The sequence below is a fragment of the Triturus cristatus genome, chromosome 4_1 (assembly GCF_964204655.1).
Source record: "Triturus cristatus chromosome 4_1, aTriCri1.1, whole genome shotgun sequence".
Lineage (NCBI taxonomy): Eukaryota > Metazoa > Chordata > Amphibia > Caudata > Salamandridae > Triturus > Triturus cristatus.
Window position 1 is genome coordinate 183,783,531 of NC_140585.1, and position 27,897 is coordinate 183,811,427.

Here is a 27,897-nt window from a genome sequence, read left to right on the forward strand (position 1 = left end):
CTTCTTCAATTTCAGTTTTCTCACGCTTTTATAGATATTAACTCGAGTTTCTGCATAGTTGAAGCTGGTTTGAGGGCAGTGGGATAGTCCAAGGCTTAGAATCTGTTTTTCTGCTTCATTGAGTTTATATATATATATATTTAAAAAAATTGTGAATAATTTTTAGTTAGGAAAACTATATTCATTCTTTTTTAAAAAAAATATTATACAGAAGTCGTAAACCCTTCGTGCACCCTACACGATGGCTGAGCGCATTCCGGTAGCCATTTTGAAAAGTCGCGCTTGGGTCGCGACTTCGGCGTAATTTGTAAAGTATGAAATATCTTTAAATTAATTATAAATAAAAGTTTTCCTTTAAGTGTTTGTCTAAATTTACTCATAAAAGTATTTTTAAAGTATTATTTTCAATATAATTTTGACTAAAAATTATTCGATTATTATTGGATTCGGAGGTTAGGAGGGATAGCCATTTTGCTCGATCTGTTTAGCAAGATTTTTTGGTCTAGTCAGGTGGACACCCTCCTCCAGGTGAGATACGGCTTGAGGATTCTTTTCAAAAGGTGAGGTATCAACAGGCAGAAGTATCCATCAGAAGAGCAAGTTACTTACCTTCGGTAACACTTTTTCTGGTAGATACAGTATCTGCCTGTGGATTCCTCACTGTCCCATCCGCCTCCCCGTTGTCCACCTGTTTCTACCAAAAAGATGCTTTTACTGTTTGGCATGAATGTCTTTAATATGTCTTAATCATGCTTATGTTTTAATAGTGAGAAATGCTTGATCTGTTGCTATTTCTTTATGCCTTTTTTGGTTATGCATTCGTGTGTATATATATATATATATATATATATATATATATTCAATGAAAAAACCAAAGGTTTCACACACGTTATAGTTAGCTGGACATTTTACTCGTAAAAAACCATTGAAATTCCCCCGTTATAGTTAGTTAAGCTAACTATAACTCGCGCGCCCGCAATGCACTGCTGATGACGTCACATATTACATCACTCATGACATGGTCAGTGACATCACTCATGACATCACTGATGACATCTCAAATGACATCACTGATGACATCACTGATGACATCATCCCGTGAATGTGTGTTTTTCTGAAAATTAAATATGTTTTATATATGTATATCTCAAGGTCGATGGAAGAATAAATGGGTATATAAGTGTCTAAATGGATGATTTGTTTTTGAAAAATTGATTGTGTAACTGACTGATTAGGTGTATCATAGTGAATACATGGCTTAGTGAGTAATGTTTAAATATGTATATATCTGTATCAGTCTTTCACTTTGTGTATAAGTGGCTGCATGGGTTGGTGAGCAGCTATATGAGTGTTTATATGGGTTATTAGTTGTTTTTTTGAGTATCAGTCTGAGTGTCTGTATGGTTCGGTGGGGGGTATTAAGTAGTGCATAGGTGCATGAATGAGTGACTCACTGTTTGTATGTGTTGAAGATAGTATGTATGCAGGACTGCATGGGTGGATGAGTGTGTGTATGGGTGTGTTAGTGAGTGAATGACAGTCTCTACAGTGTCTTTATGAGTAACTACATATGTTTTAAACTAGTATATGTGACTATTGGTGTATATAAGTGAGTATATGTGAGAGTGAGAGATTGAAAGAGTTCCTGTATGAATAAGTATGTGTTTCTATAAGTGATTGTTTAAAAGACTAAGTATGTGTAAGTTTTTGTAGAAGTAAGTGTGGTGGTGTGTGTATAACTATATGCAAGTAAATGGATGTTTTATTCTTTATTAGCATGAGTGACTATGTGTGTGAGTAACTCTACGGATGAGTGGCATTGTGTAACAGGATGTATAGGTGTATGAGTACATATGATGAGTGAGTACATGTATGAGTGACTGTATAGGACTGTTGGTGAATGAGTGGATGTGTATGTGGATCTTAGAATTACTGAAAAGGTTGTTGTAACTGGTATTGGTATGTCCATTGTTTTGAAAAGTTTAGTCTCTATTTATAAATGTGTGTATCAAAGGTTATATTAGGGTGAGAGGAGGTCTGCCACTCTATCACAAGGATGATGTCATCAGTGATGTCATCAGTGATGTCATTTGAGATGTCATCAGTGATGTCATGAGTGATGTCACTGACCATGTCATGAGTGATGTAATATGTGACGTCATCAGCAGTGCATTGCGGGCGCGCGAGTTATAGTTAGCTTAACTAACTATAACGGGGGAATTTCAATGGTTTTTTACGAGTAAAATGTCCAGCTAACTATAACGTGTGTGAAACCTTTGGTTTTTTCATTGAATTTCTAAGGTTTTTTAAATGCTAATTCCTAACTATAACGTGTGTGAAACCTATGGTTTTTTCATTGAATTAGCAAGGTTTTTTAAATGCTAATTTCTATCTATAACGTGTGTGAAACCCATGGTTTTTTCAGTGAATTTGCAAGGTTTTTTAAATGCTATTTTTTTTTTTCTTCTATTTTTTTAAACATATTTTTAATTTAATGTTCTAACCTTTTATAAAGACTATGGTTAAATTTTAAAAATTCTTTAATATGTTTTTTTAAATATATTTCATAAAATAAACATGTTATAATTTTTTGCAGTACATTTTTTCCTTTTTTTTAGTACGCGTACCGTAAGCTTACGGTAAGCGTACGGTTTACGCAACGCCCGTAATTTATCTACGCTGTTTGCGTATAGTTACGCAATTTGCGTAGCCGCGCGTACTCCGCGTGGGACGCGTACGCGTGTACGCTACACGCGCACGTTACGCGGAAGTGTCGGGCAGTGACTGTTATGCGCATGCGCGCAAGCACGTGTCTTTTTTACGCGCATGCGCACTTTTGCCGTAAGCGTACCGTAAGCGTACCGTAAGCGTACCGTAAGCGTACGGTAGGTCATGTGATCATGAAACACAACTTTTGATTGGTTGAAACTACTTTCAGTTCTAGAACTCTCCTACACCACACCCATTCCCCTCATTTCTGCTTGTGATCCCTTAGGAGAAGGAGCTGGGTTGTCTTTGTGATACGATGGCAGAACAGCAGAGCTCTTCTGAGAGTGAGGCTAGCACTAGCAGCACTACCTTGAGGCAGAGAGCGAGGAAACAAAAGACCTCTTATGTATGGGATTATTTTACTTTTCCTGAAGGCCAGCTAAAGGTAAATGCACCCTTAGTGACTTGCAAGCTGTGTCAGCGTGTACTTTCAAGAGGTAATCCTGACAGGAAGTATTCCTTTGGGAATCATACCATGATGAGGCACCTCAAGGATGTACACAAAAGGACACATGCTCGACTTTTTGGAGGTAACCCTTAAGAAAGTCAACCAAGCACATCCACAGCAGCTCAGCCTGGACCATCATCTGCAGGGCTGACTCCTTCTTCTGCAGGTCAGGTGAGCCCTTCATCTGTGGGGGGAGCATCTCCTTTTGCTGGCCCTCTGGAAATTAACCCTCGATTTCTGAGGGTTGATATTCGATGTGCCTCTTGTCATGATCTAATTTGTCATAGGGAGACCAGTGTTTCCCTAGTGAACCTCAAAATAGATCAGCACACTTGTCACAGAGACTAATTTTCCCATTCTTTCTTTCCTCTCTCCCTGCATGAACACAACGGCTCTTTTAAGAGCCAACCTTATCTTTCATTATTTTTTTATAGATGTTTTTAAAAACTTTTTTTGTTTTTTTTTACCGTACGCGTACGGTGCGCGTAATTTTTTTTTTTTTTTTTTAAAACACTAAAAATCAATAATCACATTACAAGGACTTTGAAACACTACAATTATTATTATTGACTTACCATACCCACTCAAAAAAATATTTATTCATTTGGTTTTTTTTAAAAAAATTGCTTTAAAAATGGTTCTAGTTTTCGAAAATTTTCTATATCAATCTGAAAAAAAAGAAAAAAGTATTAATATTTTTTAAACATTTTAAAATACAGTACACGTATTTACATATTTACCAAAAAATATTTTTGCCTTATTTTTGCTGTTTTCAGAATATATTGCATTTCACTTTAAATTGTGAAAGCAATTGCATTCATCATTTAACAGCGGGCAAAAAAAAAATAACAATCTCAAAGATTGTATTAAAAAAGCCCAGAATCTCTTCTCACTTAAACTTAACATTACAGAAATGCATAATATTCTAAAAAAATATCATCAAAAAACAATACCTATTTCTTTAAAATACCGTATGATATTTTTGTTTCAGAAGTATAATCACAATATTATATCTCAAATAACTCCACAATACATCTGATTCCATTTCCTTTAGGCCAAATAGTAATTTTAAAATTTTTTGGGGATTAAATTTCCAATGGTAATCCAATAAAATTCTAAAGTTTAATTTGTCCAGATCTCACCGATTCTCTGTAACATTTTGGTTCCCGAAATTTTTTTAAATAATTTATTAAGTCCACAATAGAATTGGTTACTTTTCCGCATGGCCAAATAGTAATTTTTAAAATCTTTTTTGAAAAAATTTCCAATGGCACTCCAATAACATTCCAAAATTTAAATTGTGCAGATGTTACCGATTTTCTCTAAATTATTGGTTTTTGAAAGTTTCATTAAAAATTAAAAAAGTCCACATTACAATTGGTTATCTTTCCATTAGGCCAAATGATAATTTAAAAAATCTTTTTTTTTTTAAATTCCAATGGTAATCCAGTAAAATGGTAAAATTATTTTGTCCAGATCTTGCCAAGTCTCTCTAAAATTTAGGTTTCAGGAAGATTAGATAGGAATTTGCTAAATCAAAAGGCAAACGTTGTTTGAAAATCAATTGGGAATCATTACACAGTGTCCAGCCTTTTTCACATTTAAGATAAACTGTGTAATGTCCAGAAGTAACAGTAGGTCCATCATGGAAAATTATTGCAACAGTTACAAAAGTTTTTCCTGAAATTGATAATTGCTGTCCTGTAAACTTCTTTATTAAAGTATCCAATTTTGAACCATCAGCTCTACATCGTTGCATCATTAAAATTACATACTGTCCGTATTCCTTTAAAATTAATGTTGAAAACATGTCAGATTTACACTCACCGCATTTCATGCTATGATTAGCATCTTTAACTAATTTTGCAAAAGTGACTGTTTTACTCTCTGGCAATGTCAAATAAATAAACCTTTCATTATCAACATTAGAGCCACATATATTATAACAGTTTTCACAACTATGTTCCCATTTATAAGAGAGACCAAATACATTTTCAATGGGAACCCCTTCTTCTTCCAGTACTTGAAGAAAATACATCAAAAATTCGTGTGCATCTTGCTGTTCATTTTGAGAAAACTGTGTTCGTCCTGAACATATATCTAAAAGTTTTCTAATTTCAGTAGCACTTTCTATTTGAGTTTTATCTTTACTCAGCTTTTGAAAAAGGAGACTCAGCTCAGAACAGAATCTTTTTCCCTGATTTACTATTATCTGCTCTTGCAAACTTTCCAGATAAAATGCAACATTCAGCACTACATTTGCGTAGCAGTTGACACCAGAGCTATTTTCAAAATGACATCCTACAACCTGTTCTTCATTTTCCTTTTTCTTTTTGCTTGCAATTACATCACTCCTCTTTTTTTTCCTCTTCTCTACATCTTCATTACAGATATTCTCATTTTTTCTTTTACGAGAAACTACACGTTTCTCCAACACAGGATACTGACCTAAATGAGGAGCATAGCTTCTTCTTAATCTATTATACTCCTTTACACAGTTTGTATCAGCACTAACTTTTGAATCATCAAAGTCTATCATGAATAAACCAGATAATGTTTTCACTCGTGACAAAGCAACATATGCCATACCTTCTTTGAACACAGTTGAACCAATGTTCACAATTGCACAATCTACAGTCAATCCTTGAGACTTGTGAATAGTTACAGCATATGCTAGAGAAAACGGAAACTGCTTCCTACGTACATATAAGTCTTTCACAAGCATGAAACGAACTGTACAACGACAAATATCTTTAACTTCTTCTATCTGATCAAATTTTATTTTTAAACATTCAATTCCATCTTTTTTCTGATAATTAATAAAACCCACAACTCTTCCCATAGCTCCATTAACTAAACCTTTTTCAACATCCAAATTTCTTCTTAAAAATACTCTACAGTTCATGCAAACATATAGATTTTTTTCTAATCCAGCTGTTTTGGAGATGTTCTTCTCTAGTGAATCCAATTTATTTTTCAGTTTGCCTGTTACTGTGACAGTAATTCTTCCATCCTCAATTTTGTCCACTGCTTCCAATTTCCTGATCTCTTCCTTTTCCAATTTCAAAAGCTCCTCATTAAATATTGAGCATTCACGTAGAGTTGGCATTAAGCAGATGACACTTTTGTTTTCTGCAATGTTCTTGTATATTTTCTCTGCAACTATTTCTTCCTTTGGAAATAAATTATGTAGCAGCCGACTCTGTAATGCTTTTTTGCCAACTTCTGTGAGTAGTCCAATTCTGATATCTTTCAGAATACTTCCATATTCTTCATCGCTTGCTTGCCTCATATTAGTAGTAAGTTCCTTGTACTCAAAGAAGGACCAAATATTTGTATTTCCGATGCTTCCCAATGACTTCTTCGTGTCTTCATGTGTGACAGTATTAAACACTGGTTGTCCTTTAACTGGAGTAAGTTGCAAAAGATCTCCAAAAACTATGACGTGTTTTCCACCAAATAACATGTCATAGTCTGTCTTCAAAATTTGCTGCATTCTTAAATGCACAAAGGCAAGCATTTAGTTTGATACCATGCTCACCTCATCAATAATGAGAACTTGCATCTTCTTCAATACTCTTGAAACTTCCAAGGATGCTTCTCCAGTTAGCTTGTTGTATTGTATTTTGTTCTCATGCTCCACTGGTAACATTAGCAAACGATGTAAAGTGATTCCTTTTATGTTATATGCTGCTAACCCAGTTGGAGCAGTAACCACACAAGACAAAGTAGAATCTGTTTTTTGCTGTAGGTAGCTTCTGATGACTTTTATAAGGAAACTTTTTCCAGTTCCAGCTTGTCCGCTTACATACATCCTGATTGGATGAAATGATGTGCATGAGCACTCTTTTTTTTCATGTAGAAATCCGTGATCAATTTTGTTTCTGATCTCTTCATAAATTTGTTGCTGCTCTTGATTCAGTTGTCTTTCCAAATTTTCTAAGTCTATAAATTCTTCTTGAGCTTGATTCATAGCCGTTTCCACTTCATTCATGGCTATTGATGCTTCATTTTCAACGATTGGTTGTCCTAGGGGATCTTGACTGAGTGTTCCTGAACTTTGGCTGTCCTGAGAACTGTCTCTAGCTATTTCTGCTGCAATTGTAGTTTCCTGTTCAATTTCTTCATTTAACATTTGCAGATAACTTGAGAATGTACTGCATTGTATGCTGTCTTTGCAAGCATTAAAAGAATCTTCATAGCTTTGAAATTCTCCCAGTAGTTCATCCTCTGTACGCCATGGTTTAAACAACTGTAAAAGAGCCAAGTAGTAAAATTCCTTCTTGTCAGTAGTGTCGCAACTCAGCTTCCTGTGATTTATCAAACTTCCTTTTGTTTGCTTCACCAAACATCCTTCCTCACCAACGACTTTATATTTTCCATTGTTGATGTCTTCTGCGGCTTTCCGTGAATAAATGTAGTTCTGCAGCACTTCATAGAGACACATGTTCTCCAGATGTTGACTTCTCTTGGGATAATATGTGTCCAACATGTTTGATTTCAAAATATCTGTACTTTCTGGGTCATTCTCGGCCAAATATTCAATTTCTCCAACAGATTTCAGTACCCGATTTCTCATTGCTGCAAGGCCTAAACTTGCCCAAATTATTCTTCTTGACTTCGAGTAGAGACTTGCAGAAGATAACCTATCTGAACATTCGTAGGATCCAATTTCTCGATGCGATAACATCTTCAAACTGAAACTGTACAGCTTCTTACTGACAGTCTTCTCGTGAGAAATCTCTTCCCACATTTCCTTCAATTCTGTTTTTTCTGATTTCGTAATGTAAGACGTTACATATCGAGCAACAGCAATGGAATTGTCAGCTACATACTGTATATCCATGTTAGCGTTCCACATGGATAAAATGACTGGGTTGTAGTCATTTATATTTTTTGATTCTTCTTTTCTTTTTAGGTTGTAGGTATTCTTAGGTGATTTTCTTGTGATAGTATGTCTCACAGCTGACATAAAACTGTTGACTCTTCCATTTGAAAGAACAGGTCTAGGAAATCCAAATCGACATTTAGTGTAGTATTTATCTTTGCTCTTGTATTTCCGTCGACAGTATTTTCCACACCGATGACTTTGGAAACGTAAAACTTGCTCCTTTAACTTTTTCTCTTCTGTGCTTTTTGGTATAGCACATGTTGCATATTCTTCAATGAAAGATAACACTGCTTCATCAGTATCTGTTCCAAACTTTGGGGCATCCTTGATCCACAACAGCATATGAAAATGAGGAGCACCTCTTGCCTGGTACTCTTTTCTCCAAAAGAAATCTACTACTTCTCCAAGAGGTGGATTTTTTTTATTGCAGATGAAGGACATCATAGCCTCAAATCTATGATTGAAATATCTGCAAACTTTAACTGGATCCAATGAGCACAGTTCTCCTGCTGTCTTGTATTCGATGTTTTTAATGTTTGAATTTGCCTCTCGTAGAAAATCCAGTAAATCATCCCAAGCGTACTCCGCACAGCTTAGGGTAACGAACCATGTTGGTGTTCCTAAATTCCGTAACATGCATTTTAATTCACCATGGCGTCGGTACCAATATTCATTTGTCCCACGCTGACAAGCCATCAGATTGATCAGTTGTGTTTCCAAATGATCATCTCGGTGCTGCACTTTCTCCATAAAATCCTTAGCAGACACATTTTGTAAATGTACTCCACTTTTTAAAATGTGATTTACTGCATAAGACAGTGCAGACAAGTCGCTTTCAAATAAAAGATGGAACAAATAAGGAATACTTTGTCGAAATCTGGGATCTTCAGCATATAGTCTTGTAGTCCGATACTCAGAAGCTGGAATCTGTCCTGGACGTTCATCGTATCGAGCTCCTTTTCCTTTAGGAAACAGCTGGGGAAAACATCGAGCTTCCAAGCTCTCCTCCCATACACTCACGGGAGTTCCTTTTGCTTTCTTCATCTGAAAGAGATCAATATTATCTCCCATAACTTCTTTTGAATGAAGAGGATGTATGCTAAAATGTTCATAAATTTCTTCTTCCTTTGACTTGCCCACTTTTTCTATTTGTCCAGTTGGTGTTTCTGTGTCTTCTTGTAAATCTTCTTCTTCTTCTATATAAATTGATTCATACCATTTGTTATTCCTTTTCAAATACAAATTTGCTCTTTGTACTTTCCGCACATCTACCAGCTCCTGCCAAATCTTCTTATTCTTTGTAGGTACACCATTAACCAGAATAACTAATGGTTCAGTTTCCAAAGTATCCGCATCAATAGTTTCCATATTTTTTTTCAAATCCAAGGGCAAATACACCACTCTTCCTTTTAAACCTCTCAGTAAATCAGAAGGAGGTAATTTACCAGTTTTGGGCTCCATACGTACTATGGTCTGGAACGGATGAACACATTGAATGAGTATAGACTCATATGTATTTAATTCAGAAAGTTCAGCAGGAATAGCATCCAATTCTAAATTATTATGTACAGCTCTGGTCGGCATTCTATTTTCCTCTAACTTGTTGTAACAATATTTACAAATACGCTGATCTTCACCCAAATCAAAACAATTTTCTAGAAATATATATGTGGCAAAATCCTTCCACTTATAATTATCTTCATTTTCACTCTTTCTGTAGAGATCAACATTCCTAGTTTGTTTTCTATAATGAGTTCTGCGGCAACAAATACAAGTAAAATTTGGTCTTTCATTAGAGACTATTGCAAATTTTGTTATGTGATCATTAAATGTGTTACTTACAGAGGGTTCTACATTCTCTTCCACTTCTTCCTCATTTACTGTGTCCTTCTCTGCACTGTTTTCTTCAGGACCAAAGTAACAAAACTGAATTTCATCAACAACCTTCTCTACATCTGATACCGTTCCTCGGAACAGAGCCCTATTCAATTCATTTAACTTTATTGCTGGACTTTTGGCAAAATACAACCGTCTCACAAACTTTCTCATTTCAGTATGATGAACAGCCAGCATCCTAAAATGATGGAAAACACTATTGCACACTTTTCTAGATAGACAAGCCAGAGAATGACCCTGCAAACCAGTATTCTCTCTCACTCTGCATGGATCCAGACTTTGAAGCACCTTAATCTTCTGTTTTATACTTTTTTTACTATATTCTCTTAGAAACTCTCGAAATTTGTCAATAGATTCCTGACGCACAGTGCAAATACTACTACAATTCCAAGTGTACACTGGGGCTTTAGGACGTCTCCCCATAGCCTCATCTGCCATCACTTGTACCTCATCTCTTGGAACCATTATCTCCTTCTCCATTATGCAACCATTTTTTACTTCGTAAGAACGACCTCTGGTGTCAACTGCATGCAGCAAACTATTACTTTGAAAATAGCTCTCTTCATTAAAAAAAGGTTCACTACTTGAACTATGCATCCACTTTCCTAAAAACACTTTACAAAAGTTTGTTCTGTTCACTACTCTTTTCCTTTTGCTATGTGATTTCAGTACATTAACCATTTTGTCTAATGTACGCATCCTATTCAAAATTAAAATGAATAGTTTCCTTTTTAATTCTAATGCCTTTGCTGCAATGGCTTCTATTTCTTTTTTTCTTTTATAAAACTTTGTCTTTTTCTTATATTTCTTCACATCCTTCATCAAATTGGACATAACTCTTCTCTGAAACATTTTTCTACGTATCTCTTTAAACGCTGTTTTTCTATTTATATAAATCTTTTCAGTTGCTGAAGGTATATTTGCATTAACTAAATTGTCAATTTTTTCCTCTCCTTTTTTTTTCCAAACATCCTTTCGAGTACAGACATTTTGTACATTTTTCATTCTTTTGAATATATTTTTTAGAAATTGTTTTTTCTGCTTACCAGAAGATTTTTTCTTTTTCCCAACATGAGCATCTTCTACTAACTTTGGTCCTCTAGTTGTCTTCAAATATAGGTTTTTTTTGTGCGTTTTTTGAACTCAGGATTTTGTAGGCATCTTAAATTCTGTCCACTGCTCTTCACCAATACCTGAAAAAAACTAAAAAAAAATTCCTTTATTTTATTTAAATATATTACTACATTTCTTTTCACAATAGTCACAAAACGTAATTTCTTTGCCAATTTGAATGCACACTTACTGCTCTTTGTTTTTGGGAAGTTAAAATCACTTTTACAGACTGACACATTATGAAACCACTTTTCAGTTTTTTTAAAAAGCCCATGTCCAGACTGCTTTTTCAGACCACCACCATGTGTATCCTCGGTGACTGCCTACACTCCAGCAAGGGCAACCAGCCTTAGTGATGCTGAATGTATTTGCATTACAGACTGAAACCTCAAAACCCCACTCGCTTCTAAATACTGTGCATGATTATACATGGAAAGGAGCTGGGTGTGTGCTAAGAGTCTGCTTCTTCCCCCAAAAAATCGCTCCCCCTTTTTCCTACTAATGCAACTGTGAAATCACCAGAGCAAAACGCAATAAATCTCTGCCTGTAATTCCTATTTGCACACAGAGTCATGTTTTCACATTAGTCCCAAAACGAAATTTCTTTGCCAATTTGAAAGCACACTTACTGCTCTTTTTTTTTGGCAAGTGAAAATCACTTTTACAGACTGACACATTATGAAACCACTTTTCAGATTTTTTTTAAAAAGCCCATGTCCAGACTGCTTTTTCAGACCACCACCATGTGTATCCTCGGTGACTGCCTACACTCCAGCAAGGGCAACCAGCCTTAGTGATGCTGAATGTATTTGCATTACAGACTGAAACCTGAAAACCCCACTCGCTTGTAAATACTGTGCATGATTATACATGGAAAGGAGCTGGGTGTGTGCTAAGAGTCTGCTTCTTCCCCCAAAAAATCGCTCCCCCTTTTTCCTACTAATGCAACTGTGAAATCACCAGAGCAAAACGCAATAAATCTCTGCCTGTAATTCCTATTTCCACACAGAGTCATGTTTTCACATTAGTCCCAAAACGAAATTTCTTTGCCAATTTGAATGCACACTTACTGCTCTTTTTTTTTGGCAAGTGAAAATCACTTTTACAGACTGACACATTATGAAACCACTTTTCAGATTTTTTAAAAAAAGCCCATGTCCAGACTGCTTTTTCAGGCCATCACCATGTGTATCCTCGGTGACTGCCTACACTCCAGCAAGGGCAACCAGCCTTAGTGATGCTGAATGTATTTGCATTACAGACTGAAACCTGAAAACCCCACTCGCTTGTAAATAATGTGCATGATTATACATGGAAAGGAGCTGGGTGTGTGCTAAGAGTCTGCTTCTTCCCCCAAAAAATCGCTCCCCCTTTTTCCTACTAATGCAACTGTGAAATCACCAGAGCAAAACGCAATAAATCTCTGCCTGTAAATCCTATTTGCACACAGAGTCATGTTTTCACATTAGTCACAAAACGAAATTTCTTTGCCAATTTGAATGCACACTTACTGCTCTTTTTTTTTGGCAAGTGAAAATCACTTTTACAGACTGACACATTATGAAACCACTTTTCAGATTTTTTTTAAAAAGCCCATGTCCAGACTGCTTTTTCAGACCACCACCATGTGTATCCTCGGTGACTGCCTACACTCCAGCAAGGGCAACCAGCCTTAGTGATGCTGAATGTATTTGCATTACAGACTGAAACCTCAAAACCCCACTCGCTTCTAAATACTGTGCATGATTCCACATGGTAAGCAGCTGGGTGTGTGCTAAGAGTCTGCTTCTTCCCCCAAAAAATCACTCCCCCTTTTTCCTACTAATGCAACTGTGAAATCACCAGAGCAAAACGCAATAAATCTCTGCCTGTAATTCCTATTTGCACACAGAGTCATGTTTTCACATTAGTCACAAAACGAAATTTCTTTGCCAATTTGAATGCACACTTACTGCTCTTTTTTTTTGGCAAGTGAAAATCACTTTTACAGACTGACACATTATGAATCCACTTTTTATATTTTTTTAAAAAAGCCCATGTCCAGACTGCTTTTTCAGACCACCACCATGTGTATCCTCGGTGACTGCCTACACTCCAGCAAGGGCAACCAGCCTTAGTGATGCTGAATGTATTTGCATTACAGACTGAAACCTCAAAACCCCACTCGCTTCTAAATACTGTGCATGATTCCACATGGTAAGCAGCTGAGTGTGTGCTAAGAGTCTGCTTCTTCCCCCAAAAAATCGCTCCCCCTTTTTCCCACTAATGCAACTGTGAAATCACCAGAGCAAAACGCAATAAATCTCTGCCTGTAATTCCTATTTGCACACAGAGTCATGTTTTCACATTAGTCCCAAAACGAAATTTCTTTGCCAATTTAAATGCACACTTACTGCTCTTTTTTTTTGGCAAGTGAAAATCACTTTTACAGACTGACACATTATGAAACCACTTTTCAGATTTTTATTAAAAAGCCCATGTCCAGACTGCTTTTTCAGACCACCACCATGTGTATCCTCGGTGACTGCCTTCACTCCAGCAAGGGCAACCAGCCTTAGTGATGCTGAATGTATTTGCATTACAGACTGAAACCTCAAAACCCCACTCGCTTGTAAATACTGTGCATGATTATACATGGAAAGGAGCTGGGTGTGTGCTAAGAGTCTGCTTCTGCACCAAAAAAATCGCTCCCCCTTTTTACTACTAATGCAACTGTGAAATCACCAGAGCAAAACGCAATACATCTCTGCCTGTAATTCCTATTTGCACACAGAGTCATGTTTTCACATTAGTCCCAAAACGAAATTTCTTTGCCAATTTAAATGCACACTTACTGCTCTTTTTTTTTGGCAAGTGAAAATCACTTTTACAGACTGACACATTATGAATCCACTTTTTAGATTTTTTAAATTGCACATGTCCAGACTGCTTTTTCCGACCACCACCATGTGTATCCTCGGTGACTGCCTACACTCCAGCAAGGGCAACCAGCCTTAGTGATGCTGAATGTATTTGCATTACAGACTGAAACCTCAAAACCCCACTCGCTTCTAAATACTGTGCATGATTATACATGGAAAGGAGCTGGGTGTGTGCTAAGAGTCTGCTTCTTCCCCCAAAAAATCGCTCCCCCTTTTTCCTACTAATGCAACTGTGAAATCACCACAGCAAAACGCAATAAATCTCTGCCTGTAATTCCTATTTGCACAGAGTCATGTTTTCACATTAGTCCCAAAACGAAATTTCTTTGCCAATTTAAATGCACACTTACTGCTCTTTTTTTTTGGCAAGTGAAAATCACTTTTACAGACTGACACATTATGAATCCACTTTTTAGATTTTTTTAATTGCACATGTCAAGACTGCTTTTTCAGACCACCACCATGTGTATCCTCGGTGACTGCCTACACTCCAGCAAGGGCAACCAGCCTTAGTGATGCTGAATGTATTTGCATTACAGACTGAAACCTCAAAACCCCACTCGCTTCTAAATACTGTGCATGATTATACATGGAAAGGAGCTGGGTGTGTGCTAAGAGTCTGCTTCTTCCCCCAAAAAATCGCTCCCCCTTTTTCCTACTAATGCAACTGTGAAATCACCAGAGCAAAACGCTATAAATCTCTGCCTGTAATTCCTATTTGCACACAGAGTCATGTTTTCACATTAGTCACAAAACGAAATTTCTTTGCCAATTTAAATGCACACTTACTGCTCTTTTTTTTTGGCAAGTGAAAATCACTTTTACAGACTGACACATTATGAATCCACTTTTTAGATTTTTTTTAAAAGCCCATGTCCAAACTGCTTTTTCAGACCACCACCATGTGTATCCTCGGTGACTGCCTACACTCCAGCAAGGGCAACCAGCCTTAGTGATGCTGAATGTATTTGCATTACTGACTGCAACCTCAAACCCTTAAAGTATTCCTTATTTTTACCAGTACACCTTAATTTATCATGAAAAAATAGTCCATATTATTTTACATGTTCCTCACATTTAAATTTCTCCCAAAACAGAAAATAATAAACACAACTTCTACAAAAGGAATTCCAATTCTATTATTCATTTCTTAATTTACCATATACATCCCCTCTCAAACTCTAAACTCACCTTTAAAATTAGTTAGTTGTGAAAGAAATGTGGCACTCAAACAGCAGATTATCAGAGCCAGGACCTCTGTTCTCTACACCTCTCTCCTCTCAGCAGAACCAGATAATGGCAAACTTTCCCTCTATTTTTCCACACATATACATGTAAGTTTCAAATCTCAGTGCTTCCCCCTTTTTTTCAAATGTAATCACACATTTCTATTGGTTGAAAACCAACCCTTTTCCAAAAGTACCCTGCCCCCAACTTGACTTCTGCCTAGTACCCTTCCCCCAACTTGACTTCTGCCTGCTACCATAGCAACAGCTCATGGAACACTGCTGTGTGGAGTTAGGTCAGAAGTTCGCCACACAATGTTTCAATTCCACAGAGCAAGAGTGCTTGTCTTTTCAAACCTAACAGCAAATCCATAGTACTGTTCTTTGGTAACACATTTTTTTGTACCAATACAAAACATGCTTCTATTAATTTACACATACAGCCTAGTTTTTATTCTAGAATGGTATGAAACAGCCAATCAGTTCTTTTTGTTTTGAAAAAAATATGTATGCCTCCATTTCCAAACTGTCTTTCTTTTCATATTGCCATTCTACTGAAAGACACCTCCTGAGTGCATCCAGTTCTCCTTTGAAGATGTTCACAGTGTGGATTGTAGGGCACAGCTATGTCTTCTGGAGTGAAAAGTTTGCAGAGAAAACAGGTATGGTGAGAGACCTTGCTTTGCCAAATGTAGACATTAAATGGATTGGTCAGAGAGGGTTAAAGTGGCACCAATTGATGCCATTGGTGAAATCCTTCATGCAAATCCAACACCCTGACCTCATAATAGTGCACTGTGGTGGCAATGACCTAGGCACTTTGACTGGGGTAGGTCTGGAAATGCTTATGAAGGACACCTTTGCACAACTGTTTTCACTTTTCCCTAAAACTGCCTTTGTGTTTTCCAACATATGCCAAAGGCAAAAATGGAACTGGTCCAATCATTTCTGTCCGCAAATTGACAAAGCAAGAAAGCACGTCAACAAATCTGTTTCTGCTTTCCTCCGTGACTATGGTATGGGTGCCATTTACCACAACAACTTGCGTTATGACATGCAAGACATTTATAGAGGAGATGGTGTGCACTTCAATGATGAAGGGAACAGAGTCTTCCTCTTGAACCTTAGACTCTGCATCGGTACTTACTTGTAGTTACCACTTAAAAAATCACTTCATAAACACAACGGCTCTTTTTAGAGCCCCCTAATATCTAAACTCTTAAATCTGCATTTCATTTCTTTTTTAATTTTTGTTACCGTAAGCTTACCGTACGCGTACCCCGTGATTTTTTTAAAAATCAATAAATGTTTTCTTTGTACTTTTCTGTCCTTCTTTGACCCCCTCACAAATGTAAGGGGGTCTGTAACTCTCCTCCTTGCCCCCTTTTCTTGTTTTCACTCTTTTTTTTCTGAGTGAAACACACAAAATGGCGGCTGCCGCTTCCTGGTTTCGGCCGATTCGAATGTTTACTAAGATCTAAGAGCCAATCAGAATCGCGCTCGCGCACGCCACCGTACGCGTACGGTAAGCTTACGGTAAGCGTACCGTAAGCTGGCTCAGATATATATATTGATTTAAAGGCTATTTTCTCAGAATCTACTGAACAGATTTACACCAAACCTACAAAAGGCACTTCCTTGACCTAGGGACTACCTCTCTGCCAAATTTCTAGTAATTCTGTTCAGCCGTTCGGGCTGTAGCCCTGTCTAAAGGTCCTATGGAAAAATGCATGGGAAAAACGCGTTTTGGGACCCCCCTTTTATCTCAGCCCCCGCTTGACGAATCCCCCCGAGACTTTCAGGGTAGGAGCGGAGCATAGCGCCCCACCTATTTTGAGAAATTCGCGAGGATTCGTCGACCGGCGCCAAAGTTATTCAAAATAGAATGTTGCGAATTTCCTATGGAAAAGGGGTCCTAACTATAACTACCTACTGGCGACCGCCAGTAGGTAATATATATATATATTCACTGAAAAAACCATAGGTTTCACACACGTTATAGTTAGGATTTAGCATTTAAAAAACCTTGCAAATTCAGTGAAAAAACCATAGGTTTCACACACGTTATAGTTAGCGGACATTTTAATCATAAAAAACCATTGAAATTCCCCGGTTATAGTTAGTTAAGCTAACTATAACTCGCGCACCCGCAATCCACTGCTGATGACGCGTAACATATTACATCACTCATGACATGGTCAGTGACATCACTCATGACATCACTTTCTTTAAATCTTTTTTTTTTTTTTTTTTACCGTACGCGTACGGTAAGCGTATTTTTTTTTTTTTTTTTTAAAACAGTAAAAATCAATTACCACATCTCAAGATCCTTGAGGAATTAATAAGTAAATACTAAAAATCTGTTTGAGGAGAAGTGGAAGAAAGGGACCATCTAATTTCTGACTTACCTGACCCACCCAACAATTTAATTTTTAATTAAAATTTAATTGAAATTACTTGAAAAAATGGTTGGTTTTTTTCTACAATTTTCTTTCACAACCTGAAAAAAAAGAAAAAAGTATTAATATTTAATAAATCATTATATTACACAGTACACGTATTTACATATTTTCCTAAAAAAAACATTTTGCCCTTTTTTTCCTGTTTTCAGAATATATTGCATTTCACTATAAATCGTGAAAGCAATTGCATTCATCACTTAACAGCGGGCAAAAAAAAAATAACAATCCTAAAGATTGTTTTAAAAAAGCCCAGAATCTCTTTTTACTTAAACATAACATTATAGAAATGCATAATATTCTAAAAAAATATCATCTAATGACAATAACTATTTCTTTAAAATGCCGTCTGACAATTTTGTTACAAAAGCATAATCTCAAAAATAATATATCTCAAATAACTCCACAATACATCTGGTTACATTTCCTTTAGGCCAAATATTAATTTTAAAATTCTTTTTTGATTACATTTCCAATGGTAATCTAATAAAATTACAAAATTTAAATTGTAAAGATGTTACCGATTCTCTCTAACATTTTGGTTTCCGAAAGATTAATTAATAATTAAATAAGTCCACAATACAATTGGTTACCTTTCCTTATGGCCAAATAGTAATTTTAAAAATCTTTTATGAATAAATTTCAAATGGTAATCCAATAAAATTCCAAAATTTAAATTGTACAGATGTTACCGATTTTCTCTAAATTTTTGGTTTCCGAAAGATTCATTAGGAATTAAATAAGTCCACATTGCAATTGGGTACCTTTCCATTAGGCCAAATGGTAATTTGAAAAATCTTTTTTGATGAAAATTCCAATGGTAATCCAATAAAATGGTAAAATAGTTTTGTACAGATCTTGCCAAGTCTCTCTAAAATTTTGGTTTCAGGAAGATTAGATAGGAATTTGCTAAATCAAAAGGCAAACGTTGCTTGAAAATCAATTGGGAATCATTACACAGTGTCCAGCCTTTTTCACATTTAAGATAAACTGTGTAATGTCCAGAAGTAACAGTAGGTCCTTCATGGAAAATTATTGCAACTGTTACAAAAGTTTTTCCTGAAATTAATAATTGCTGTCCTATAAACTTCTTTATTAAAGTATCCAATTTTGAACCATCAGCTTTACATCGTTGCATCATTAAAATTACATACTGTCCGTATTCCTTTAAAATTAACGTTGAAAACATGTCAGATTTACACTCACCGCATTCCATGCTATGATTAGCATCTTTAACTAATTTAGCAAAAGTGACTGTTTTACTGTCTGGCAATGTTAAATAAATAAACCTTTCAGAATCAACATTAGAGCCACATGTATTGTAACAGTTTTCACAACTATGTTCCCATTTATAAGAGACACCAAACATATTTTCAATTGGCACCCCTTCTTCTTCCAGTACCTGAAGAAAATACATCAAGAATTCCTGTGCGTCTTGCTGTACATTTTGAGAAAACTGTGTTCGTCCTGAACATACATCTAAAAGTGTTCTAATTTCAGTTGCACTTTCTATTTGAGTTTTATCATTACTCAGCTTTTGAAAAAGGAGACTCAACTCAGAACAGAATCTTTTTCTCTGATTTACTATTATCTGCTCTTGCAAACTTTCCAGATAAAATGCAACATTCAGCACTACATTAGCGTAGCAGTTGACACCAGAGCTATTTTCAAAATGACATCCTACAACCTCTTCTTCATTTTCCTTTTTCTTTTTGCTTGCAATTACATCACTCCTCTTTTTTTTCCTCCTCTCTACATCCTCATTACAGATATTCTCAATTCTCCTTTTTCGAGAAACTACACGTTTCTCTAACACAGGATACTGACCTAAATGAGGAGCATAGGTTCTTCTTAATCTATTATACTCCTTTACACAGTTTGTATCAGCACTAACTTTTGAATCATCAAAGTCTATCATGAATAAACCAGATAATGTTTTCACTCGTGACAAAGCTACATAAGCCATACCTTCTTTGAACACAGTTGAACCAATGTTTACAAATGCACAATCTACAGTTAATCCTTGAGACTTGTGAATAGTTACAGCATATGCTAGAGAAAACGGAAACTGTTTCCTTTGTACATATAAGTCTTTCACAAGCATGAAACGAACTGTACAACGACAAATGTCTATAACTTCTTCTATCTGATCAAATTTTATTTTTAAACATTCAATTCCATCTTTTTTCTGATAATTAATAAAACCCACAACTCTTCCCATAGCTCCATTAACTAAACCTTTTTCAACATCCAAATTTCTCCTTAAAAATACTCTACAATTCATGCAAACATATAGATAGCTTTCTAATCCAGCAGTTTTGGAAATGTTCTTCTCTAGTGAATCCAATTTATTTTTCAGTTTGCCTGTTAATGTGATAGTAATTCTTCCATCCTGTATTTTGTCCACTGCTTCCAATTTCCTGATATCTTCCTTTTCCAATTTCAAAAGCTCCTCATTGAATATTGAGCATTCACGTAGAGTTGGCATTAAGCATATGACACTTTTCTTTTCTGCAATGTTCTTGTATATCTTCTCTGCAACTATTTCTTCCTTTGGAAATAAATTATGTAGCAACCGACTCTGTAATGCTTTTGTACCAGCTTCAGTGAGTAGTCCAATTCTGATATCTTTCAGAATACTTCCATATTCTTCATCGTTTGCTTGCCTCATATTAGTAGTAAGTTCCTTGTACTCAAAGAAGGACTAAATATTTGCATTACCAATGCTTCCCAATGACTTCTTTGTGTCTTCATGTGTCACAGTATTAAACACTGGTTGTCCTTTAACTGGAGTAAGCTGTAGAAGATCCCCAAAAACTATGACATGTTTTCCACCAAATAACACGTCATAGTCTGTCCTTAGAATTTGCTGCATTCTTAAATGCACAAAGGCAAGCATTAAGTTTGATACCATGCTCACCTCATCAATAATGAGAACTTGCATCTTCTTCAATACTCTTGAAACTTCCAAGCATGCTTCTCCAGTTAGCTTGTGGTATTGTATTTTGTTCTCATGCTCCACTGGTAACATTAGCAAACTATGTAAGGTGATTCCTTTTATGTTATATGCTGCTAACCCAGTTGGAGCAGTAACCACACAAGACAAAGTTTTTTGCTGTAGGTAGCTTCTGATGACTTTTATTAAGAAACTTTTTCCAGTTCCAACTTGTCCGCTTACATACATCCTGATTGGATGAAATGATGTGCATGAGCACTCTTTTTTTTCATGTAGTAATCCGTGATCAATTTTGTTTCTGATCTCTTCATAAATTTGTTGCTGCTCTTCATTCAGTTGTCTTTCCAAATTTGGTAAGTCTATAAATTCTTCTTGAGCTTGATTCATAGCCGTTTCCACTTCATTCATGGCTATTGCAGCTTCATTTTCAACGATTGGTTGTCCTAGGGGATCTTGACTGAGTGTTCCAGAACTTTGGCTGTCTTGAGAACTGTCTCTAGCTACTTCAGCTGCAATTGTAGTTTCCTGTTCAATTTCTTCATTTAACATTTGCACATAATTTGTGAATGTACTGCATTGTATGGTGTCTTTGCAAGCATTAAATGAATCTTCATAGCTTTGAAATTCTCCCAGTAGTTCATCCTCTGTACGCCATGGTTTAAACAGCTGTAAAAGAGCCAAGTAGTAAAATTCCTTTTTGTCTGTAGTGTCGCAACTCAGCTTCCTGTGATTTATCAAACTTCCTTTTGTTTGCTTCACCAAACATCCTTCCTCACCAATGACTTTATATTTTCCATTGTTGATGTCTTCTGTGGCTTTCCGTGAATAAATGTAGTTCTGCAGCACTTCATAGAGACACATGTTCTCTAGATGATGACTTCTCTTGGGATAATATGCGTCCAACATGTTTGATTTCAAAATATCTGTACTTTCTGGGTCATTCACGGCCAAATATTCAATTTCTCCAACAGATTTCAGTACCCGATTTCTCATTGCTGCAAGGCCTAAACTTGCCCAAATTATTCTTCTTGATTTCGAGTAGAGACTTGCAGAAGATAACCTATCTGTACATTCGTAGGATCCAATTTCTCGATGCGATAACATCTTTAAACTGAAACTGTACAGCTTCTTACTGACAGTCTTCTCGTGAGAAATCTCTTCCCACATTTCTTTCAATTCAGTTTTTTCTGATTTAGTGATGTAAGACATTACATATCGAGCAACAGCAATGGAATTGTCAGCTACATACTGTATATCCATGTTAGCATTCCACATGGATAAAATGACTGGGTTGTAGTCATTTATATTTTTTGATTCTTCTTTTCTTTTAAGGTTGTAGGTATTCTTAGGTGATTTTCTTGTAATAGTATGTCTCACAGATGACATAAAACTGTTTACTCTTCCATTTGAAAGAACAGGTCTAGGAAATCCAAATCGACATTTAGTGTAGTATTTATCTTTGCTCTTGTATTTCCGTCGACAGTATTTTCCACACCGATGACTTTGGAAATGTAAAACTTGCTCCTTTAACTTTTTCTCTTCTGTGCTTTTTGGTATAGCACATGTTGCATATTCTTCAATGAAAGATAACACTGCTTCATCAGTATCTGTTCCAAACTTTGGGGCATCCTTGATCCACAACAGCATATGAATATGAGGAGCACCTCTTGCCTGGTACTCTTTTCTCCAAAAGAAATCCACTACTTCTCCAAGAGGTGGATTTTTTTTATTGCAGATGAAGGACATCATAGCCTCAAATCTATGATTGAAATATCTGCAAACATTAACCGGATCCAATGAGCACAGTTCTCCTGCTGTCTTGTATTCGATGTTTTTAATGTTTGAATTTGCCTCTCGTAGAAAATCCAGTAAATCATCCCAAGCGTACTCAGCACAGCTTAGGGTAAGGAACCATGTTGGTGTTCCTAAATTCCATAACATGCATTTTAATTCACCATGGCGTCGGTACCAATATTCATTTGTCCCACGCTGACAAGCCATCAGATTGATCAGTTGTGTTTCCAAATGATCATCTCGGTGCTGCACTTTCTCCATAAAATCCTTAGCAGACACATTTTGTAAATGTACTCCACTTTTTAAAATGTGATTTACTGCATATGATAATGCAGACAAGTCGCTTTCAAATAAAAGATGGAACAAATAAGGAATACATTGTCGAAATCTTGGATCTTCTGCATATAGTCTTGTAGTTCGATACTCAGAAGCTGGAATCTGTTCTGGGCGTTCATCGTATCGTCCACCTTTTCCTGTAGGAAACAGCTGGGGAAAACATCGAGCTTCCAAGCTCTCCTCCCATACACTCACAGGAGTTCCTTTTGCTTTCTTCATCTGAAACAGATCAATATTGTCTCCCATAACTTCTTTTGAATGAAGAGGATGTATGCTAAAATGTTCATAAATTTCTTCTTCCTTTGACTTGTCCACTTTTTCAATTTGTCCAGTTGGTGTTTCTGTGTCTTCTTGTAAATCTTCTTCTTCTTCTATATAAATTGATTCATACCATTTGTTATTCCTTTTCAAATACAAATTTGCTCTTTGTACTTTCCGTACATCTACCAGCTCCTGCCAAATGTTCTTATTCTTTGTAGGTACACCATTAACCAGAATAACTAATGGTTCAGTTTCCAAAGTGTCTGCATCAATAGTTTCCATATTTTTTTTCAAATCCAAGGGCAAATACACCACTCTACCTTTTAAACCTCTCAGTAAATCTGAAGGAGGTAATTTACCAGTTTTGGGCTCCATACGTACTATGGTCTGGAACGGATGAACACATTGAATAAGTATAGACTCATATGTATTTAATTCAGAAAGTTCGGCAGGAATAACATCCAATTCTAAATTATTATGTACAGCTCTGGTCGGCATTCTATTTTCCTCTAACTTGTTGTAACAGTATTTACAAATACGCTGATCTTCACCCAATTCAAAACAATTTTCAAGAAATATATATGTGGCAAAATCCTTCCACTTATAATTATCTTCATTTTCACTTTTTCTGTAGAGATCAACATTCCTGGTTTGTTTTCTATAATGAGTTCTGCGGCAACAAATACAAGTAATATTTGGTCTTTCATTAGAGATTATTGCAAATTTTGTTATGTGATCATTAAATGTCTTACTTACAGAGGGTTCTACATTCTCTTCCACTTCTTCCTCATTTACTGTGTCCTTTTCTGCACTGTCTTGTTCAGGACCAAAGTAACAAAACTGAATTTCATCAGTAACCTTCTCTACATCTGATACCGATCCACGGAACAGAGCCCTATTCAATTCATCTAACTTTATTGCTGGACTTTTAGCAAAATCCAACCGTCTCACAAACTTTCTCATTTCAGTATGATGAACAGCCAGCATCCTAAAATGATGAAAAACACTTTTACACACTTTTCTAGATAGACAAGCAAGAGAATGACCCTGCAAACCAGTATTCTCTCTCACTCTGCATGGATCTAGACTTTGAAGCACCTTAATCTTCTGTTTAACACTTTTTTTTACAATATTCTCTTAGAAACTCACGAAATTTATCAATAGATTCCTGACGCACAGTGCAAATACTACTACAATTCCAAGTGTACACTGGGGCTTTAGGACGTCTCCCCATAGCCTCATCCGCCATCACTTGTACCTCATCTCTTGGAACCATTTTCTCCTTCTCCATCATACAACCATTTTCCACTTCATAAGCACGACCTCTGGTGTCAACTGCATGCAGCAAACTATTACTTTGAAAATAACTCTCTTCATTAAAAAAAGGTTCACTACTTGAACTATGCATCCATTCTCCTAAAAACACTTTACAAAAGTTTGTTCTTTTCACTACTCTTTTCCTTTTGCTTTGTGATTTCAGTACATTAACCATTTTATCTAATGTACGCATCCTATTCAAAATTAAAATGAATAGTTTCCTTTTTAATTCTAATGCCTTTGCTGCAATGGCTTCAATTTCTTTTTTTCTCTTATAAAATTAAGCCTTTTGCTTATATTTCTTCACATCCTTTATCAAATTGGACATAACTCTTCTCTGAAACATTTTTCTACGTATCTCTTTAAACGCTGTTTTTCTTTTTAAGTTAATCTTTATTGTTTCTGAAGGTATATTTGCATTAACTAAATGCTCAATTTTTTCCTGTTGTTTTCTATTGAAAACATTCTTTCCAGTACAGACATTTTGTACATTTTTCCTTTTTTGAAGATGTTCTTTAAAAAATCTTTTGTCTGCTTACCAGAAGACTTTCTCTTTTTCCCAACATGAGCATCTCCAACTATCTTAGGTCCTCCAGTTGTCTTCAAATATAGTTTTTTTTGTGGTTTTTCCTTAGTCTGGATTTTGTAGGCATCTTAAATTTTGTTCACTGCTCTTCAGCAATACCTGAAAAAAACTAAAAAAAAAATCCTTTATTTTATTTAAATATATTACTACATTTTTTATGATCTTTTCAAATCTTAAAATACTATGTACCCCTTTCCTACAAGTGAAAATCACAATAACACCTTCACAAATTAAATATGTAAAAACAATTCCTGTGTGCACACAGAGTCATGGTTTGAAAGTAGGCAGAAAACGAAATTTCTTTGCCAATTGGAAAGCACACTTCCTACTGCTTTTTTGGCAAGTGATAAGTACTTTAACAGTCTGACACATTTTGAATCCACTTTTCAGATTCTTAAAAAAGCAAATGTCCAAACAGCTTTTTGAGACCAGCAACATCTGTAACCTGGATGACTGACTACACTCCAGCAAGGGCAACCAGCCTTAGTGATACTGAATGTATTTCCATTACTGACTGCAACCTCAAACCCCACTAGGTTGTGAATACTGTGCATGATTCCACAGGATAAGCAGCTGGGTGTGTGCTAAGAGTCTGCTTCTGCAGAAAAAATAGCTCCCCCTTTCCATCTAATGCAAATGTAAAATTACCAGAGTAATACGCAATAAATCTCTGTCTATAATTCCTCTTTGCACACAGAGTCATGGTTTCATATTAGTCAGAAAACGAAATTTCTTTGCCAATTTGAAAGCACACTTACTACTCTTTTTTTTGCACGTGATAAGTACTTTTACAATCTGACACATTTTTAATCCACTTTTCAGATTCTTAAAAAAGCACATGTCCAAACAGCTTTTTCAGACCAGCAACATGTGTAACCTGGGTGACTGACTACACTCCAGCAAGGGCAACCAGCCTTAGTGATGCTGAATGTATTTGCATTACTGACTGCAACCTCAAACCCCACTCGGTTGTGAATACTGTGCATGATTCCACAGGATAAGCAGCTGGGTGTGTGCTAAGAGTCTGCTTCTGCAGAAAAAATAGCTCCCCCTTTCCATCTAATGCAAATGTAAAATTACCAGAGTAATACGCAATAAATCTCTGTCTATAATTCCTCTTTGCACACAGAGTCATGGTTTCATATTAGTCAGAAAACGAAATTTCTTTGCCAATTTGAAAGCACACTTACTACTCTTTTTTTTGCACGTGATAAGTACTTTTACAATCTGACACATTTTTAATCCACTTTTCAGATTCTTAAAAAAGCACATGTCCAAACAGCTTTTTCAGACCAGCAACATGTGTAACCTGGGTGACTGACTACACTCCAGCAAGGGCAACCAGCCTTAGTGATGTTGAATGTATTTGCATTACTGACTGCAACCTCAAACCCCACTCGGTTGTGAATACTGTGCATGATTCCACAGGATAAGCAGCTGGGTGTATGCTAAGAGTCTGCTTCTGCAGAAAAATAGCTCCCCCTTCCCATGTAATGCAAATGTAAAATTACCAGAGTAATATGCAATAAATCTCTGTCTATAATTCCTCTTTGCACACAGAGTCATGGTTTCATATTAGTCAGAAAACGAAATTTCTTTGCCAATTTGAAAGCACACTTACTACTCTTTTTTTTGGCAAGTGATAAGTACTTTTACAATCTGACACATTTTGAATCCACTTTTCAGATTCTTAAAAAAGCACATGTCCAAACAGCTTTTTCAGACCAGCAACATGTGTAACCTGGGTGACTGACTACACTCCAGCAAGGGCAACCAGCCTTAGTGATGCTGAATGTATTTGCATTACTGACTGCAACCTCAAACCCCACTCGGTTGTGAATACTGTGCATGATTCCACAGGATAAGCAGCTGGGTGTGTGCTAAGAGTCTGCTTCTGCAGAAAAAATAGCTCCCCCTTTCCATCTAATGCAAATGTAAAATTACCAGAGTAATACGCAATAAATCTCTGTCTATAATTCCTCTTTGCACACAGAGTCATGGTTTCATATTAGTCAGAAAACGAAATTTCTTTGCCAATTTGAAAGCACACTTACTACTCTTTTTTTTGCACGTGATGAGTACTTTTACAATCTGACACATTTTTAATCCACTTTTCAGATTCTTAAAAAAGCACATGTCCAAACAGCTTTTTCAGACCAGCAACATGTGTAACCTGGGTGACTGACTACACTCCAGCAAGGGCAACCAGCCTTAGTGATGCTGAATGTATTTGCATTACTGACTGCAACCTCAAACCCCACTCGGTTGTGAATACTGTGCATGATTCCACAGGATAAGCAGCTGGGTGTGTGCTAAGAGTCTGCTTCTGCAGAAAAATAGCTCCCCCTTTCCATGTAATGCAAATGTAAAATTACCAGAGTAATACGCAATAAATCTGTCTATAATTCCTCTTTGCACACAGAGTCATGGTTTCATATTAGTCAGAAAACGAAATTTCTTTTCCAATTTGAAAGCACACTTACTACTCTTTTTTTTGGCAAGTGATAAGTACTTTTACAATCTGACACATTTTGAATCCACTTTTCAGATTCTTAAAAAAGCACATGTCCAAACAGCTTTTTGAGACCAGCAACATGTGTAACCTGGGTGACTGACTACACTCCAGCAAGGGCAACCAGCCTTAGTGATGCTGAATGTATTTCCATTACTGACTGCAACCTCAAACCCCACTCGGTTGTGAATACTGTGCATGATTCCACAGGATAAGCAGCTGGGTGTGTGCTAAGAGTCTGCTTCTGCAGAAAAATAGCTCCCCCTTTCCATGTAATGCAAATGTAAAATTACCAGAGTAATATGCAATAAATCTCTGTCTATAATTCCTCTTTGCACACAGAGTCATGGTTTCATATTAGTCAGAAAACGAAATTTCTTTGCCAATTTGAAAGCACACTTACTACTCTTTT